This window comes from Trifolium pratense, linkage group LG6 (genome assembly GCF_020283565.1).
Source record: "Trifolium pratense cultivar HEN17-A07 linkage group LG6, ARS_RC_1.1, whole genome shotgun sequence".
Lineage (NCBI taxonomy): Eukaryota > Viridiplantae > Streptophyta > Magnoliopsida > Fabales > Fabaceae > Trifolium > Trifolium pratense.
The window spans coordinates 34,906,913-34,924,453 of NC_060064.1; the positions used below are offsets into that span (position 1 = coordinate 34,906,913).

The 17,541-nt window shown below is 33.3% G+C and overlaps 2 long non-coding RNA genes and 1 pseudogene across 5 annotated transcripts; 2 read left to right on the forward strand and 1 right to left on the reverse strand.

Moving 5' to 3' along the window:
• The first annotated feature begins 303 nt into the window (after positions 1-303).
• On the forward strand, positions 304-2,078 carry LOC123890730 (annotated as a pseudogene).
• Positions 2,079-4,847: 2,769 nt separating this feature from the next.
• On the reverse strand, positions 4,848-6,702 carry LOC123890731. The gene is made up of 3 exons (XR_006802940.1): positions 6,533-6,702; positions 6,325-6,425; positions 4,848-6,187 (listed from the first exon to the last, which is right to left on the reverse strand). It is a non-coding gene; the product is annotated as an uncharacterized LOC123890731 (long non-coding RNA).
• Positions 6,703-12,619: 5,917 nt separating this feature from the next.
• LOC123890732 lies at positions 12,620-16,443 on the forward strand. Of its 4 annotated transcripts, none has more exons than XR_006802944.1 (7): positions 12,620-13,075; positions 13,238-13,358; positions 13,590-13,703; positions 14,315-14,577; positions 14,883-15,113; positions 15,630-15,685; positions 16,125-16,443. It is a non-coding gene; the product is annotated as an uncharacterized LOC123890732 (long non-coding RNA). The 4 variants fall into 4 exon arrangements; XR_006802943.1 differs by having other exon boundaries at positions 14,315-14,389; positions 14,534-15,113; XR_006802941.1 differs by having other exon boundaries at positions 14,315-15,113.
• The last annotated feature ends 1,098 nt before the right edge of the window (positions 16,444-17,541 follow it).

A 17,541-nucleotide genomic window follows, 5' to 3' on the forward strand; every position in this document is an offset into this window, starting at 1 on the left:
AATTTGAATTTGAATGTGCATCTCATCTCATCTATGCAAGTTGAAAGACAGGACAAAGTAATGTTTGTTGTACTATTGTAGTAGTGGTATATAGCTGGCTCATGAAGGTTATTCCACGTCATCTACATCCCCAATAACAAAGGGGTGTCCTATGATTGGAAGTTAATCACACGCACTTCTCATGAGACTGGTTTTACTATTATTTGGTTGTTTACTTCCACAAACCCAACCTCCCTGAATATGGAAAAACCATGGTTTTTATAGTAACACAATAATCACACAAACTAGTACTATAAAACAAAACTAAAACAATTCTTATGAAACAACTGCGTTCCCCACAATCCAGTACCTGAAAATCCATAGGTTTTCTCTCTCTTTCCCTCACACACAACAAATATATACACCCCTACTTTCCCATATTTTTATAAACACTCCTATATCTTAGCCTTTCATCAAAATCATATTTTTCTTCTCAAAATCACTTCTTTTCTCAATTGGGTCTTTGAAAATTCAATCAAAAAAATGCGGATGAGTTGTAACGGTTGTAGAGTACTAAGAAAAGGTTGTAGTGAAAATTGTAGCATAAGACCTTGTTTGCAATGGATCAAAAACCCTGAATCACAAGCTAATGCCACCGTGTTTCTTGCGAAATTCTACGGTCGTGCCGGACTCATGAACCTTGTTAACGCCGGCCCGGAACATCTTCGTCCAGGTCAGTTAAAGTGACACTAATAATCATTTTACAAAATTGTCTTTTAAGGTTGTCATACTCTTATTATCTTAGTACATGTTTGGATTGACGGTGAAAAATCTCACCGTTTATCAAACATGCATGCAATTTCACATCTCATGATACTCTCTGATCTTGAATATAAGAGAAAGTTGGATCGATGTTAATTATTGTCGATCAAATTTTCTCTCCTATTGAAGATATAGGAGAAATAAGACCAAATAAAAAGACTTTTTTTAATATTTTTCTTTTATAAATTGTTTTTCACAATAATTATTTTTTATTTTTCTAATTAAGAAACAAGTTATTGATTTTTATTTTTTGAATTTTTGCAGCGATTTTTCGTTCGTTGTTGTATGAAGCATGTGGTCGAATAGTGAACCCAATTTACGGTTCAGTCGGTTTATTATGGTCCGGGAGCTGGCAGCTATGTCAAGCCGCGGTAGAAGCCGTTTTGAAAGGCGCGCCGATTACGCCGATTACTTCGGAAGCAGCTGCTAACGGGAGAGGTCCACCACTCAAAGCCTATGACATACGCCATGTCTCGAAAGACGAGAATTCGGCCGCGTCGAACGAGTTAACCCAACAGCGGGTCAAGACTCGTTCTCGAAAGCGGTCGAACTTAGCCAAGCCGAAGGAAACAACGGATGAGGAAAAGAGTAGTAATGATAATAAGGAGTTGAATCCGGTTCAGTTGAACCGGTTGAAGAGGTGATGAACCGGTCAGGAAGTCACGAGTCGTCTATTAGCCACCAGTCTGAGGCGGTCAATGCGGCGGCTGTGGATGGAGAGAGTAAAGAAAGTGAGAGTGAAACTTCGATGATCTTATTTAGAGATGAACCGGAGAAAGAATCGAACCGGAATTTGAAGCGGTCGGACCGAACTAGTGAAAGTGGAGAGGAAAATGTTGGTTTGGAACTTACTCTTGGACTTGAACCGGTTTCACGTGTTTATCACGTGGTTCCTGTGAAGAAAAGAAGGGTTGAATTGAAGGATTGTGGTGGTGGTTCGTGGAATGTGGAGCTTGGACTTCAATACCCGGCTTAAACCCGGTTTAATTGGATTTGAGTTCCGGTTCGGTTCAGTTTTGACTTGAGCGGCTTTGTCTCATTTGTACAAGAGATTATCATAACCGTTTCTTGTTTAGTTTTTTGTTTTTTATTAGTATTAGGAGTACCTTTTAATAATAAGAATTTTTTTTTTTTTGCATTTTGGGGTTAATTACTTTTCTTTTCTTATAAGAAAATGTGAATGCGGTGCTGTCTAAACTACAAATATGAGAACTATGTAATGTAGATGAGAAGTACAAGTATATTTGGAAATTGAAAGCATTATTAAGCTGTCTGAACATTTTGAATTTTATCTTTACTCTTTATTTATTCATAAGATAGAAAATGAAAAGACTAACAAAATAAGGTAAAAAGAAAAGGTGATATAATTTATATATATTTTCTAAAATATGGTTTATAAAAGGGTGAAATTCCATGTTTTTCTTTGTTGCATAAGCATGTTTTTTGTTTCTTCTTAATGAAGCAGTTGTGGTTGAAGAGTCGTGATCGAGAAACATTACCTTTTTCTAGCAAAATTTGTACCAATGCATTTATCCTTGGAAATTTGATTCAATCAATGTTTGTACCAAATGTTTGGCTCTCAATGCAAGTAAAGCAAAATTTGTAAGCAAAACAAAAATTTGTAACCAAAATAATACTGATTTAAGTGTCGTTAATGAACTCTCCATGATAAATTGTCTGGGAGAAATCAAATTTAATTTTTTAATAGAAATAATTTTTTTATCAGATTTTACAAATTCCCCTTTCCTCTTCCTTTGAGATGAGGAACTCAGAAGGTTAATGAAACCGAATTTAATTTTTAATAGAAATAATTTTTTATCAGATTTTACGAATTCCCTCTTTCTCTTACTCTGGGATGAGGTCAGAAGGTTAATTAAAAAAAATTGTAAGCAAAACAAAAACCCTTATATTATTAGTGCAAATTTTTGAGCAAAACAAAAATCCTTATATTATTAGTGCAAATTTTTGAGCATGACAAAAAAATTCGGTTCGTACAAACCGAAGTACCCCCAAGGGCAAAAATAGAAATTCAAGGGTAGAAAAAAAAGGCGGGGAGTTGGGAGAGAATGATGCAAAATCATGTGTAAAGCTTAAACATTATCTTAGCAAGTGTTTTCACATTGAAAGATTTGAGAGGGTTAACTTATTCGAATCTGCGCGAACTAACGGACCGATCACTAAGTGGGGATGCTCCCTCCAGCATGAGCGGGCCTTTTCGAAACATGTTAGGAATTAGAACTGTTTCATAGCCCTCTAGATTGTTTGTGTCAAAGAAAGTATACTTTGGATAATCCTAAACAAATGTTGGATATTATATTGCAAACCTTCACCTTGCACCAAACCATAAACATGCATTGAGTTCGAGTCCTTTATTATTTTTTTCACACTACTGTAAGTTGGTGGGACGACTCCTTTACCTAGAACTGCAAAGAGTGACAAAACTCTTCCTTTAGAGAATTATTTATTGTTATTTTTTTTATGTTCACTTCACATCCTATAATTTCCCTTTTTAATTTAAATTGTGGGGTGGGAGAATCAACTATCTTATAAAATGAATGAATTGGGCTGGTAATTATTTGTTCATTATTTAGCCTGTTCCTGTTTGAATCTGTTGGGCTAACAAATATGCATGCCTTCACATTTCCATATTTAACCCTTTACATTTTTGAGATTTTCTTTTGCCACACTATCTATTTTCACGTTCACACTACAAAATTATCAAAATATCCCTATGTCCGCCACTAAGTAGTAGACGTTATAAAAATGAGAAAATTTCATGTTAGAAGGATGCTTTTCTAAAATTCCATTTTTATAACGTCTTCTACTTAAATAGCGGGCATTATAAAAATCTTGAAATTCATATTAGGGATGTTTTTCTTTTTCTTTCTCAAATTTCTCATTTTTATATGAGGGGTGCTATATGGCACGACACTCACATGCATGACTTTGCACGACACGCAATTTGCTTCATATAGCTTATTCGTTTTACAGTATTACACAAAAAAGTATGCATAATCTTATAAAGTATTGTTAATATAGAAAAAAAATAAATATCAATAAATAATTGGTTCAAGTAGTAAGGATCTTAGTCCAATTAAGTATGTAATTGGAGGTTTGATTTTTGACTAATGCGTAGAAGAAAATTTTGATCCAAAGAGGAGAACTCATCTTGTGTATCTCACAAGTTTCCTGAAGAATATTAGTCGTTACTAATATCGAATTAAAACTTCATACCAATATAATGATAACTTAAAAAAATAATTAAAAGTCAACATTTAATAAAAGTAATAAATATTTATTTATCCAAATACTTTAATTATTTAGTTCGAAGTTCGATGTCTGACTGATGCATATAAAAAATATTTTTTGAAAAAATAAGTCTCTCTCAATTAGCTTGAGAGAGTATTTTTTTGGGTACGATTCTGAGAGATTTTAATTTTTCCAGTCATGTCATGTGCAAAAATATCTTAGTTTATAATTATTGAAATGAAACTAAACGTCTAAACCGATATAATTTTAATTAAAAAGTCAATTAAGGGTAGTGAACAATGAGTCGTGCAATTTGACAAGAAATACTTGTTGTTCACTTTGTCATTTTCTTTGCGTTCGCTATTTAAGTAGCGGATTGAGGATAAATTCGCTAATTAAGTAGCGAACATATGTGAAAATCTTGAATTTTTTTTAAAATTTCTTATTTTTATAACGTCCGCTACTTAGATAACGAAAAAGTAAAAATAAAAATTCACAGGACGCGCAAGAAACTGATTGGGTGACAAAAGGAAATCTCTTACATTTTCTTATCAGTAGATGTTTTCGACGAGGATAAGTGGGATGAAGTTCACAGCTTCAAAGGAGATTTACTGATTGGGAAGAGGGAAGTGAAATCGTAAAACATGAAATCATAGCAAAGATTGTAAGATACTAAAAACGAAAAATTCTACTAACTATTATGCAAAACACAAAAAAAAAAGAAAAAAAAAGAAAAAAAAGAAAAGGTGAACTACAACATTGAAGTAAACTTAAAACTGAAATTTCACAATCATAAGTTCCTTAAACTTAAAAAAATAATCATAATATATAGTTGATTATTCGCATGACTTACATACATGACATAATGATTTTTAAACGGGTCATGCAACAAAATAGCAAAACACCAAAAGTCGTAACTTAATACAAAAATCATCGATTGAAAAAAAAACCATCAATCTTAAACTATTCACTAAAACAAGTTACTAATGCATCAATCAGACCAATCAATCATCTTGCATAAAATTATTAGTTACATCATAACCAATTTCATCATATTCGCATTCCTTCTTGATCATCAATTTTGCAGCATTAGGAACCTCCAAAATTCATTTCCATAATGCAACTTTAAAGTATAATGCAACATGCAAATGCCTATATGTAGTTGTTTGTCCCATAATTTATAAATAATATTCCACAATGAGATATAACTATATAAAGAGAGAAATGATATATAGAATTAGTTTCAAAACTATATATGATTATCAATTTTAAAAATGGACTAGTGGAATATATTTTACATAGCTCTTTGTTGTTGTTATATATATTGAAGGCTAGTTGTAAACCTTCTTTGGTCGATCATTTTCTTCATATAGATGAATTCCATTGTGTAAGATAATTGGAATTGTTGTCTTTCTCATTCATCTGAGTAGAATATATATACATCATTTAGTCAACTATCTAATTATGATACAACTTAATACTACAGAAAATTAATGACAACTAATTATAACAAAATTTTCTATTCTATCACACATTGTTGGCTTAACATCACTAATCAACTAACATCACTATGAGTGGGAGGTGGAACCTGTCCTACACTGGAACATGTAGAATTTTGTGGAAGAGATCGTTCTAGGGGTCAACATTGTCTTTGGTTGGGTGTCCGATTTTGGTTGTCATGTTGGTATCACATCGCTATTCTTTTAGCTTGTTCGGAGGTTGGGGATGGGTTGGTTGAGGTTTTCGGCTTTGATGGTTTCGTCTGTTTCGCTGGTTTGGAATTTTTGGCTGTTGTTTCTTTTATTTTTTGTCTTTGAGTATTTCTTATATGCTTCATGCTTTTTAGGAATTTTCTCCCTTTTTTGTTATAGAGACGGGAAACTTAAAAAGAGTAATAATAGTGTTGAAGAAAGTGATGAAGAGTTTTAATTAGGAACAATTTTGTTTATAAGATTGCAAGCTATATATTATATATATTATAAAAACATACATATAATTATATAGTACAAAAAGGATTGTGTATTCAAAACATATTATTTTGTTTGCATATGTAAAATTATGTAAAACAAATAGCTATTATATAGTATGTATGACTAAATTAAGTAGTATATTGTCTTGAGCGCAGTTCTGCTTATCCCTGCCAAATAAATTAATTAAAAGGTTAGAGAAATATAACTCAAAGTGTGAGAGAAATTATGAGAGTAACACAATTTACTATTGACATGCAAACAAAATTATAGATATTTTAAAAATAGAATTATTTTTTTACTTAACTGTTAAATCCGTGCATTCACATTTGTTCATCACACATAGCTGCGTTTGAGTTGACAAACAATGCACATGTAAACAATCAAGAAAAGTAATACATGCATCATCTGTAATGTAAAATAATAATAATAATTAAAAAATGCAATTATTAAAAGGGTTGAAAAATTATTTATAAGGTTAAAAAAACTTGTAAATGAAGAGAGAAAAGTCTTACCTGTAGGAAGTATGGTTCCGAAAGTGACTTCGGTGGGCATCTTTCGATTGAGTAGGTCAGGAAAGCCGGCATCAGTTATAAAAAGAAATAGGAAAAGTAAGAGGATCATAACGTATGTAAACTTGAGAATTTTAGTCATACTTTTTTTCTTCTTTTGTATGTTACAAATAACAAGCTATATTTATATGAAACAACATTCTTATCGAATTGCAAGAAAACCTTTTTTAAAAATAAAATTATTATTAAATGCCTCTTAAATATTATTTTATTTGTAAAAAAGAAAACCTCTTAAGTGTTTTGATACGTTGAAACAACGCTTTTTTTTTTTTTTTTTGGTATATGTTTTATCCCTTTAACTCACTCAATTGACCACTTGATCTTAGAAAGGATTCCACATAGAAATATTGTTAGACATTTGAATTTATTCTTATTTTAATGATTTTTTAATCATTTCTCATGTAACGTTTCATGATAGACAAGGAGAAATCTGAAGAAGAAAAAAAGTTATAATTGTTGTGTCAAATTGAATACTTATCCAAATCTTACATCAAATAATTAAAAGAAAAAACAAACAAATAGAGAGTTATTATTATTATAATAATGAGAAACTATATTGAATTTTTATTTTATCCACAACAACTCTAGCCTTTTAGTAGATGTATTGTTATTAATTTGAGTAGTTTCGTATCTTTTCAGGCTCGAACCCAGGACGTCTCAGATCCAAAACCTATCATTTTATCACTAGATCAAACCCAGCAAAACTAAGTTTCAAATTATAGAAAAGAGTATTTAGGAATCACTGTTGTATTGGGCTTTTTATCTATGACCCAAAGTTCTTGTTTTTCAACTACCATTATTACCATTTTGTATGATGCGTTGAATACCAAGAAACCGCGCCATAAGCTGCTTCTTTGTGCGTAGGACCTAAACGAAAGTTTGGAAAGTTTGGAGCCATAGGGTGAGACACATTCTTTGGAATAATCAAAAGAGAGCGATGATCAGAAAAATCTATCTATGCAAGAACTTTGACACACCAATCTTGAAATTGGAACCTCCAAACTTTCATTACATAGAGCTCTATCAAGTATTTCAAAAATATGTTGTCCCCCCGATTTCCTTACTTGTGTGTGTGAGTTTATAATGACTTTGTTATTTCGTCCATCTAAAAAAATTACCTACTAATAATCAAGCCACTTTAAAATACCTTAAAATACCACTCAAGATATTATAAAACTTAGGACAGTAAAAAAAGAGATGGGATAAATATTCCTCCACACCGCACCAATTAATTAATACACAACCATATTTTTTTTTATAATCAATTAATACACAACCATAAAACATTACTCAGGATCTGCATTTAAAAAGATCGTCTTTCATCGGTAGTCTATTAATCAAAAACCTCCAAATAAAAAGAGACACACCTTTAGGGTGTGTTTGATTGTGAAGAGAAATTAAAAAGACAGAAAGATGTGAGAGAGTATGAGAAGATAGAAATAAAGTAGATTTAATGTATTGTTTGGTATAAGAGAAAGAAAAGAGAAATAGAGAAGAGAGAAATAAAATGATTTTATGAAATGACAATAAAATCCCTATATTAAAAAATATAATTATTACTACTTAGTCTAACATAGAAATATGTGAGTGTTGTTAGAATAAGGGTAATTGTGGAAAAAAACTCTTCTCTCTTGCATTTTTTCCCAAGAGAATTGAAAAATGTTATGAGCTCCACGTTTTTAGCTCTCCTCTCAAAATCACCATAGTTCAAACAAAAGAAAATGTTGTTTTTCAGCAAACTCTCTCACGTGTAATTCTCTCGCACCATATTCTCTTAAAACAAACAAACACTTAAAGAGATCGCTTTATTCTAAATTATTGCATTAGTATTCACCACCACTAACTCGAGTTCCACACTTTGAGATATCGTTGCATAAGCCTCTTTAGTTTTGATTTTTTTTATTTTATTTGGTACTACACTATTACCAAAAATCACACGTTTTTGTGATTTTATAAAATATATTTATAACATTTAATTTTTGGGAACATAATTGTGTGATTTGATTAAATATTATAGAAAAAACATAACAATAATCAATTTGAGAAAAAGAAAAAGAAACTCATTTCTGAAAATTATAATATATGTAGCTCTACTCTTATTCATTTTAAATATTAAAGGACTAATGATGACTAGCTAATTGTAGAAACTAGAAACACTAATTCTTATCCATACAAAAAATTAAAATTAAAAGAAGCAAGCTTTTTGCATATTGTATGTATGGTGTGTGATCAATTGATTAGATTGACAAAACTTGTTCCATTTTGGTAGAGAAGAAAGTACATTCTTACTGTTGGCGCAGCAGAAGCAAGAGTTTGGCTGGTTCAGAGGATGCACGGTTCAGAGGTTGTGTTGCCTCTGACTCTGTTGCACTTCAGAGGATGGTTGCAGGCAAGCTCATAGGCGAGGAAGGCTTGAGCTTGAGCACACACACAGTTTTGCAAAAACTGTGTTTAACAAGATGAAAACGTTTCTTGATGATTTTGGTGAAAACTGATTATGAAAGCTTAGAGAAAAATAGAAATTTTATTCATCCTTAATGGGCCAAAAAAGGTTATGATTACAATTGATACACTAAGGTGTATTTATACTTGTTACTTAAGCTACAAGTAACTACCTTGGCCTAACTAATTCCTAACAACTTTTGGTAGTTAGACTAACCAACTAACTACCTAGGATCAAACAAAACAAACTTCAAGATGAATTAACTGCTTTCTTAACACTCCTCCTTAATTCATGCTTGAATTGCAAACAACCAGTCCTAAGCTCCTCCTCAAAAACTCAAACCTGTCAAGCTTCACAGCCTTAGTAAAACCATCTGCAAGCTGTACTTCAGTTGGACAATATTGCACTTCAATCATTCCATTTGTCACTTGTTCCCTAATGAAATGAAATCTGGTAGCAATGTGCTTGCTCCTGCCATGTGAAATTGGATTTTTAGCAAGACTTATAGCAGACTTGTTATCAATCCTTAGAATTAGAGGCTTCACTGGTTCACACTTGATTTCTATCATCACTGAATTCAACCAAATTGCTTGACATGCTGCAAAGGTGCCTGCTATATACTCAGCTTCACAAGATGAGAGAGCAGTCACAGCTTGTTTCTTTGTACACCAAGAGATTGCAGCATTGTTGAACTTGAAAACATACCCTGATGTGCTCCTCCTATCAGTTATGTCTCCACACCAATCACTATCAGAATACCCTATCAAAGTACTCCCTGCACTGTTTGTACCAATAGGGAATAGCAAGCCAATTTCCAAAGTACCTTTGAGATATCTGAGGATTCTCTTAGCAGCTATCATGTGTGACTTCCTTGGATCATGCATAAATCTGCTGATAACACTCACAGCATAGCATATATCAGGCCTACTGTTGCACACATACCTCAATGAGCCAACTATTTGTCTGAACACAGTTGGATCAACCTTCTCTTCATCTGAGCACTCATCAATTTTTGTATTTGTTTCTGATGGATTTGATAATGGATTGCAGCTTTCCATTTCAAATTTTTCAAGCAATTCACCAATATACTTCTGTTGGTGCATTACTATACCATCTCCTCTTCTCATAAATTCCATTCCTAGAAAGAATGAAAGTTCACCAAGATCAGACATTTCAAATTCACTTTTGAGCTTGTCTTTCACTTTTGCAATTTCTGCAATTCTACTTCCAGTTATGAGCAAGTCATCAACATACAAGCAGATTATGACTATATCTTCATCTTTAGGGCAATGTACATATACACCAAACTCAGCAGCACACTTTTTAAACCCTATCTGAATCAGAAAGTCATCAATCCTTTTATTCCATGCTCTAGGAGCCTGTTTCAAGCCATATAGTGCCTTATACAGCTTATACACCATTGATTCTTTTCCTTTTATTTCAAAACCTGGAGGCTGTGACACATACATTTCCTCATCAAGTGGACCATTCAGAAATGCTGATTTCACATCCAGATGGTACAGGCTCCATTTGTTCTTACAGGCCAATGCTACAACCAATCTCACAGTCTCTATTCTAGCAACTGGTGCAAACACTTCATTGTAGTCAATTCCATGTTTCTGTAAGAATCCTCTAGCAACTAACCTTGCTTTATGCTTTGAAATTGTGCCATCAGGGTTCAATTTCACTTTGAACACCCATTTCACATCAATTTTCTTTTTCTTGTCTGGCAAGTCAACTAGCTTCCAAGTCTGATTTTTCTCAATTGACTTCAGCTCTTCTTCCATTGCCCTCTTCCACACATTACTTTTCAAAGCATCTCTGTAGTTCAATGGTTCAGAATCAGCTAGTAATGCAAAGTGAATGAGATCACCCTCATCATTCACTGCATTGTCTTGAGTAACTTCACAATCATTCAATCTAGCTGGTACACGTTTGGTTCTTTGAGTCCTTGCAATCATATGAATTCTATCATCATCATCACTTGATAAATTCATATTACCATCACTATCAGTACCTTGATTCTGAATAGTTTCAGCAGCAGGTTCACCTTCATCATCTCCATCAGATTCATCACTTGAACTTGGATAGATGAAAGTTGACTGCACTTCACTATTGTACACTGGTTCCTTCTCCCATTTCCATTTCTCTTCTTCATTCACAATTACATCTCTGCTAATGTGAACCTTCTGAGTAACTGGATTGTATAGCTTGTAGGCACCAGTTGGATGATATCCTATGAGTATCATTATTTCACTTTTATCCTCAAGTTTGGTTCTTCTAGCATCTGGTACATGTTTGTAGCATAATGAGCCAAAAACCTTGAGGTGTTTCACACTTGGCTTCCTCCCACACCAAGCTTCCTCTGGCACAACTTTCAGTTTCTTAGTTGGACATTTGTTCAGAATGTAGGCTGCAGTAAGTACTGCTTCACCCCAGAACATGTGTGGCAAATTCTTCTGCTTAATCATGCTTCTTGCCATATCTAACAATGTTCTGTTTCTTCTTTCAGCTAGTCCATTGTGCTGTGGTGTGTATGGAGCAGTAACTTCATGTGTAATGCCTTGATTAGTACAGAAGTTCTCAAACTCTCTTGAGGTATACTCTCCACCACCATCTGTTCTCAGAATCTTAATTGCTTTCTCACTTTCCTTTTCAATTAAGACTTTAAACTTCTTGAATACTTCTAAAGCTTCACTCTTTAGCTTCAAAGTGTATAACCAGATCATTCTGCTGTATTCATCAACAAATGTGATGAAATACTTGCTTCCCCCTAATGATGCAGCTTCAAATGGACCACAGATGTCACTATGAATCACTTGCAATACACCACTAGCTCTCTTGGGCATTTCAGCTACAAAAGGTTTTCTACTGTGCTTACTCTTCACACATATCTCACATATGGACTTCTTAGTCTTAAACTTAGGCAGGCCATACACCAATTCCTTAGAATTTAAATCACTGAGGCTTCTATAGTTCAAGTGTCCATACCTTTTGTGCCAAAGTGCTTCAACCTCATCAATCACTGTGGTAGACATGCACATCATATCTACACTTGAGATTCTACACTTGTAGGTTCTGTTGTTTGACAAGCTGCACATCAAGATCAAGTTCTTCATTTTGTCAAACAGCTTCAGTGCATTATCCTCCATACTTACAGAGAACCCTCTTTGCACCAATTGACCTAAACTGAGCAAATTGCAATTCATACTAGGGACAAATAACACTTCAGAGATGATCACTTTCACTACTACAAAAATGAGATATAATAGCGCCTATTTAATAGCGCTTATTGAAAAAGCGCTATTAAAACTTAACCACGGAGCCTTTTTATAGCGCTTTTCGTAGAAACGCTTTTAAAGCCTTGAACCCAGGGGTGTTACAATAGCGCTTTTGAGAAAAGCGCTATTAAATCCAAATACGCGGAACTCTATAATAGCGGGTTTTACATGAGCGCTATAGTAAGAAAAATCAATTAATTAAAATCTGTGGTGGGCGAGTATCGAACCTTCGACCCTTGCTGAATAATAAAAAAAACATGTATCAATTTTTTAGAAAAAAAAAACTTATAGTTTCCATTGACCGCATCCTCTACTCAGGGTTTCCTTGTTCCAATTCTGTTCTCTTTGTTCATCTCACTCAAACCCAACGACCTTCAAACCACCCAGAAACATTCACCTCACTCGATTCTACAAATTACCCACTCACCTTCGTTCTTCTTCAATCTCACTTCACCTAGAAACCCTCAACCTTCTTTAAACCTTCGTCACTCTCACTCCATCCAGAACCCTTCTTCTTCGACCTTCTTCTCACCCAGAAACTCACTGAAACCCTAAACCCCGTAGAATGTCAATTGATTGAACCCAGATTCCCATTGAAACCCTTAAATAAAAATCAATTGAACCTTGAGAACTCGCTGAAACCCTAAAACCATATTTCCCAATCGTTCATCATTGTCCATCGTTTCAGAAGTCGTTTACCCAGAAACTCTTCATCGTTCCGCCATCGTTCATCGCAGTTGAACCTCCATCTTATCATGAGAGGTTAGGTTACTCAGTCTTGCTCAATCAACAACACTTCTTTTGTTATTTTTGTTTATATCAGATTGATTAAAATCGTCTGATTTGGGGATTATGCTGCTGTTGTTGTTTTGATGTTAGTGACGATAGAGGTTACTCAGTCTTTGGTGTGTTTGTTATTTGCAGGAGTTGTTTCTAGATGTGGTGCTGTTGTGTTGGTGTTTCTGAATTTTTTCTTTGAGATTGTCTTCTTTTTTGGTTTGGGAGTGTAGGTGTAATTTTGGAGTGTGTTTTAGCTTGATATAAGGTGTGGTTTTGTCTCCTTTTATGTGTCTTAGGTATCTTTTAGTTTTTTGGATTTCTATTTGGTCCTTGGAGGCAGGTTGGTAGTGGTTCTAGTTTTGAGCTTGGTGATGAAGGCTTTGAAGAGGATATAGTAATCTAAGCATTGGGCCTTTATTTACTTTTTAGTTTTATCAGTAATTAAAACTAATAGTTTATCTAGTATGTAAAACTTGATGTTCAATTATGTTTACAGATTATTTGCCTTAGTGCCTCTACAAACAAACAGTCTAACATACAAAAGTAGGCAGAGGAAAAAGCTGCTTTGATCATGGAAGAATTACACTCTGATGACACTGGATTTATCATGGTAATTATTATATGCTACTTACTTGATCTTCTCATTCATATTTTTCACTTAGTTGTTGGTGGTTTATTATTCCTTATATAAGACTTTCTTTCCTGCAATTAGAGCATCATTACATGACATGTAGAAATTTTGTGTCGCACATTATAATTGTATTCATCATTTACATAATTCAGTTTAATTTACATAATTCAGTTTGATTTAGCATATTAAATTACATGACATGTAGAAATTTTTTATAATTTTCTTGTGTTTAGACAGTTGGAGATGTTTGTTGCACATGAGTTTTGGGTAGTGATGGAATGGTTCTTGTAAAGAAGGGCTGCTCAAATGCATCTTCTCCATAAATTTGCAAGTTGCAATAGGCGATGATTTCCAATTTTAAGATAAAAAGATAAATTTATAATGTTTTCAATCCCTATAATGATGCCTCTGCTGTTAGAATATAATTTAATTTACCATTAGTTCTAGTTGATATATTATAATTTATCTTTGTTTTTATTGGGCAGGAAACTTGACATGTTTCTATATATGAATTAAGAATGTCTTATAGATTATGATCAATGTTTTTATAATGGAAAATTGGCTTGTGGATTATGAATCTATTGCCCCAGGAGCTTGTTATAAAACCTGAAATAAATTTGATTAGTGGTGATTACGGCGTTGGGAAGAGTACTCTATTGTTGCAGGTATGGTGTTAGGTAGATTACGTGCTTAAATTTAATATCACTATTTTGTGTCCTTTTCTTGTATTACCCAAAAATTGGGAAGTATGTCTTAGGAATGGACAAGACCTTCTTTAAAAAATTTCTGAAATCTTACTTAAATACAAGTGATAGCAGCATTGGAGCATGTTTTGTTTCAAACTTCAGAAGAGGTATGAGATAGTATTGCTTTTATATTGCATCATTATATGTGATATTACATTCTTGTAATTCATTTGCTAATTTGAAATTCTCATTTTGTTTGCCATATACATTAACTTATCAAATAAACAAAAAGTTGAGTATCCGGAGAGAGTGTTTTCTGAATCTTCTTTTCAAATTTGAGCTTCGATGTATTTAATAAAAATGCTCTGCCTGTTATTGTAAATGATGGCTTTGACTGCGATAAAAAAATTGATACACCAATTTAAAAATCTTGCTTTAATTTGATGACATAACTTCAATATGTATTCATTAGGGGTAGATCAGTCCATTTGTGTTACTGGTGATGACAGCTGAGCATAGCATATAAGGGAAATGAAGAGGATCAGAGATACATATAAAAGATTTGAAGAGCTTGTGTTTGGGTTCGAAGAGTTTTTCTTTAAAGGACTGAATATCTATTTATGGATAGCAAATTTATATGTATCTGACTCTCAATTGTCTATCCCTCCTGATTGAATCTGAGAGGCTTTGCTGCTCTCTTGCGGTGAGCTTCTCAATCATCTCTCTATACTTGTGTTCACTTTTGTGTTTCATACTCTTGAATTCTATTTCAAAGCAATTAGCAACAAAATTGTACCTTGTTCCTTATAATAATACATCACATCTGAGAAAGAAGTAGTAATAAAATGTATTTAAGTTGCAGCAAAACAGTGTGCAAACCATCACTTCGCTAGAATTGTTATATTATCAAAACAATGCAAAACACATAAATTTTAAGGGAAAATTTGCATTATTAGTCACACTATATTTTTATCTATGTTTCCCTTACGGGTTTAGTTGGTCAGTGGAATAGTCTCATTCCTCATTGGACTCGAAGTATATTCATGTTCATCTATTTTTATCTATTACTTTCAAATTTAAAAAAAATGTCATTTTATTTTCTATGTAACTTGTGTTCCAGCTGAAACTTGTAATAGGCTGAAACTCATTCTAGTTTTTCTACATTCCATTTATTTTTGTTTAATAGTTGCATTTTCTTCACTTTTTCTTTCTGTTACAGGTCTGACTTTGGCCCACTCTTTTTTTGATTCCGCTCAATTGCGCGATCTTTGTAAGGTATCAAATTCATACTTCTATTCACCATTACCAATTTTTATATCCTAATTTTCTATGTTGTGTGGTTTTTGTGGTTTATGATTTGTGTTAGGTGGTTATGATTTAACATGTTCTCTGTTAGCTAGTAATTTAATTTGGTTTCTTGTTTAGTTAGGAATAATTCTAAGTTTCAATTCACCCGTCTTTGAAAAATAAGGTGTGGGTAGGTGGTAGCACAGTAGAAGGGGTGTGTACATTAGAACTAGGTTACTAAACTTGGGCATATGAGCTATTGAAACACTAGAATGAATTATGATCAAGTGGCTAAAGAGAACTGAAAAATAGAAATATTCAGTTCCAATGAGGCCCTTTATGCAGCAAACGATGTATTATCAAGCAAATGCCTATGTACCTTATTTCTTGTTCATTGTATATGCAATGACTATATTTTATTATACAGGTAGTTTGAATTTTATAGGCCTTCCTTTTTCGATGAAGTGGATCGTTCTCATCAAGTGACAGAAAAAAGAGTTTTGCAGCTGTTGTTAGATGTCAAATTTGTCATTGATATTATCAGAAGAAAGCAGGGCCAAAGTTTGACGATCTCATTTGTAGTGGTGTTTGTGTTTGTACTATTCAATTCTGATTTGTCTTGTAGCTCGGATAGGTTTTGTTTATGAAATGAATGTATTACGAGTTGTTGTTTTATTAGAGCTAGTGTATATTGGAACAACACTGTTTCTTAGAAAATTAATAATATTGTATATTTTGGAAGTCTATATATTGGAACTATTTTAAAATTTCAAGTGCAAGTTGACAAAAGTACTGTCAAACAACAAAAAAACAGCAATTTAGTCTAAAAAAGAGCAATTTTTTTTTAAAAAAGACAGGACATACAATAGCGTTTTTTACACGGGCGCTATTAAAAGTTTGTTAGACAAGGAATTATAATAGCGTTTTACAAACACGGGCGCTATTATAGATGACATATAACAGCGCTTTTTTAAAAAAGCGCTATCCAAACCCGTCTCCATAAGGCTGTTTGTTCGCGTGCAGGTACATACTACAACGCTTTTTTATTAAACCGCTATTAAAAGTGCACATATGATAGCGCTTTTAAAACGCTATTATAGGCACCCAGACCTATAATAGCGGTATCAATAATAGCGTTTTTAACCGCTATTAAAAGTTAAAAAAAATGCTATTAAACACCTATTTTTGTTGTAGTGTTTACCTCCCTTCTTACTTTTGATCACTATGTTACCAATACCTTCAGCAGCAAGTTTTCTCCCATCTGCTAGTTTTATACTAGACTTTTTGCTTGCATCAAAATTGGTTAACCATTCTCTATGTGGTGTCATATGATTTGAACACCCTGAATCAAGAAACCATTCTTCATTCTTCTCACACTCATCCCCTATAGTAGCCATCATCAAGACTGACTTTACATCACTTTCTTCTGCAACATTAGCCTCTTGTTGATCTTTCTTGTACCAACACTCATCTGCAAAATGGCCAAGCTTCTCACAATTGTAGCATTTCACCTTGCTTTTATCAAAGTTCTTCTTTTTGTTTTTACCTTTGGCAAAACCTCCTCCTTTAGAGGATTCAGCTTTGTCATCAGTTTTTGAACTCTGATCTTTAAGCCACTTTGGTTTATCTTTGCCTTTCTTTTTGTAGTTCTTGCCATTATCTTCTTTCTTGTTGGTTTGAGCTTGCAAGGCTTGTTGTTCTTTCTTTTCTGAACCTCTACTGAGAACTTTAATCTCATGTGCTTCCAAAGCACTTTGTAATTCTTCAATTTTCATAGTAGCTGTATCCTTCACATACTCTATAGCTATTACCACATTATCAAAGTTTGGAGTTAAGGATCTAAG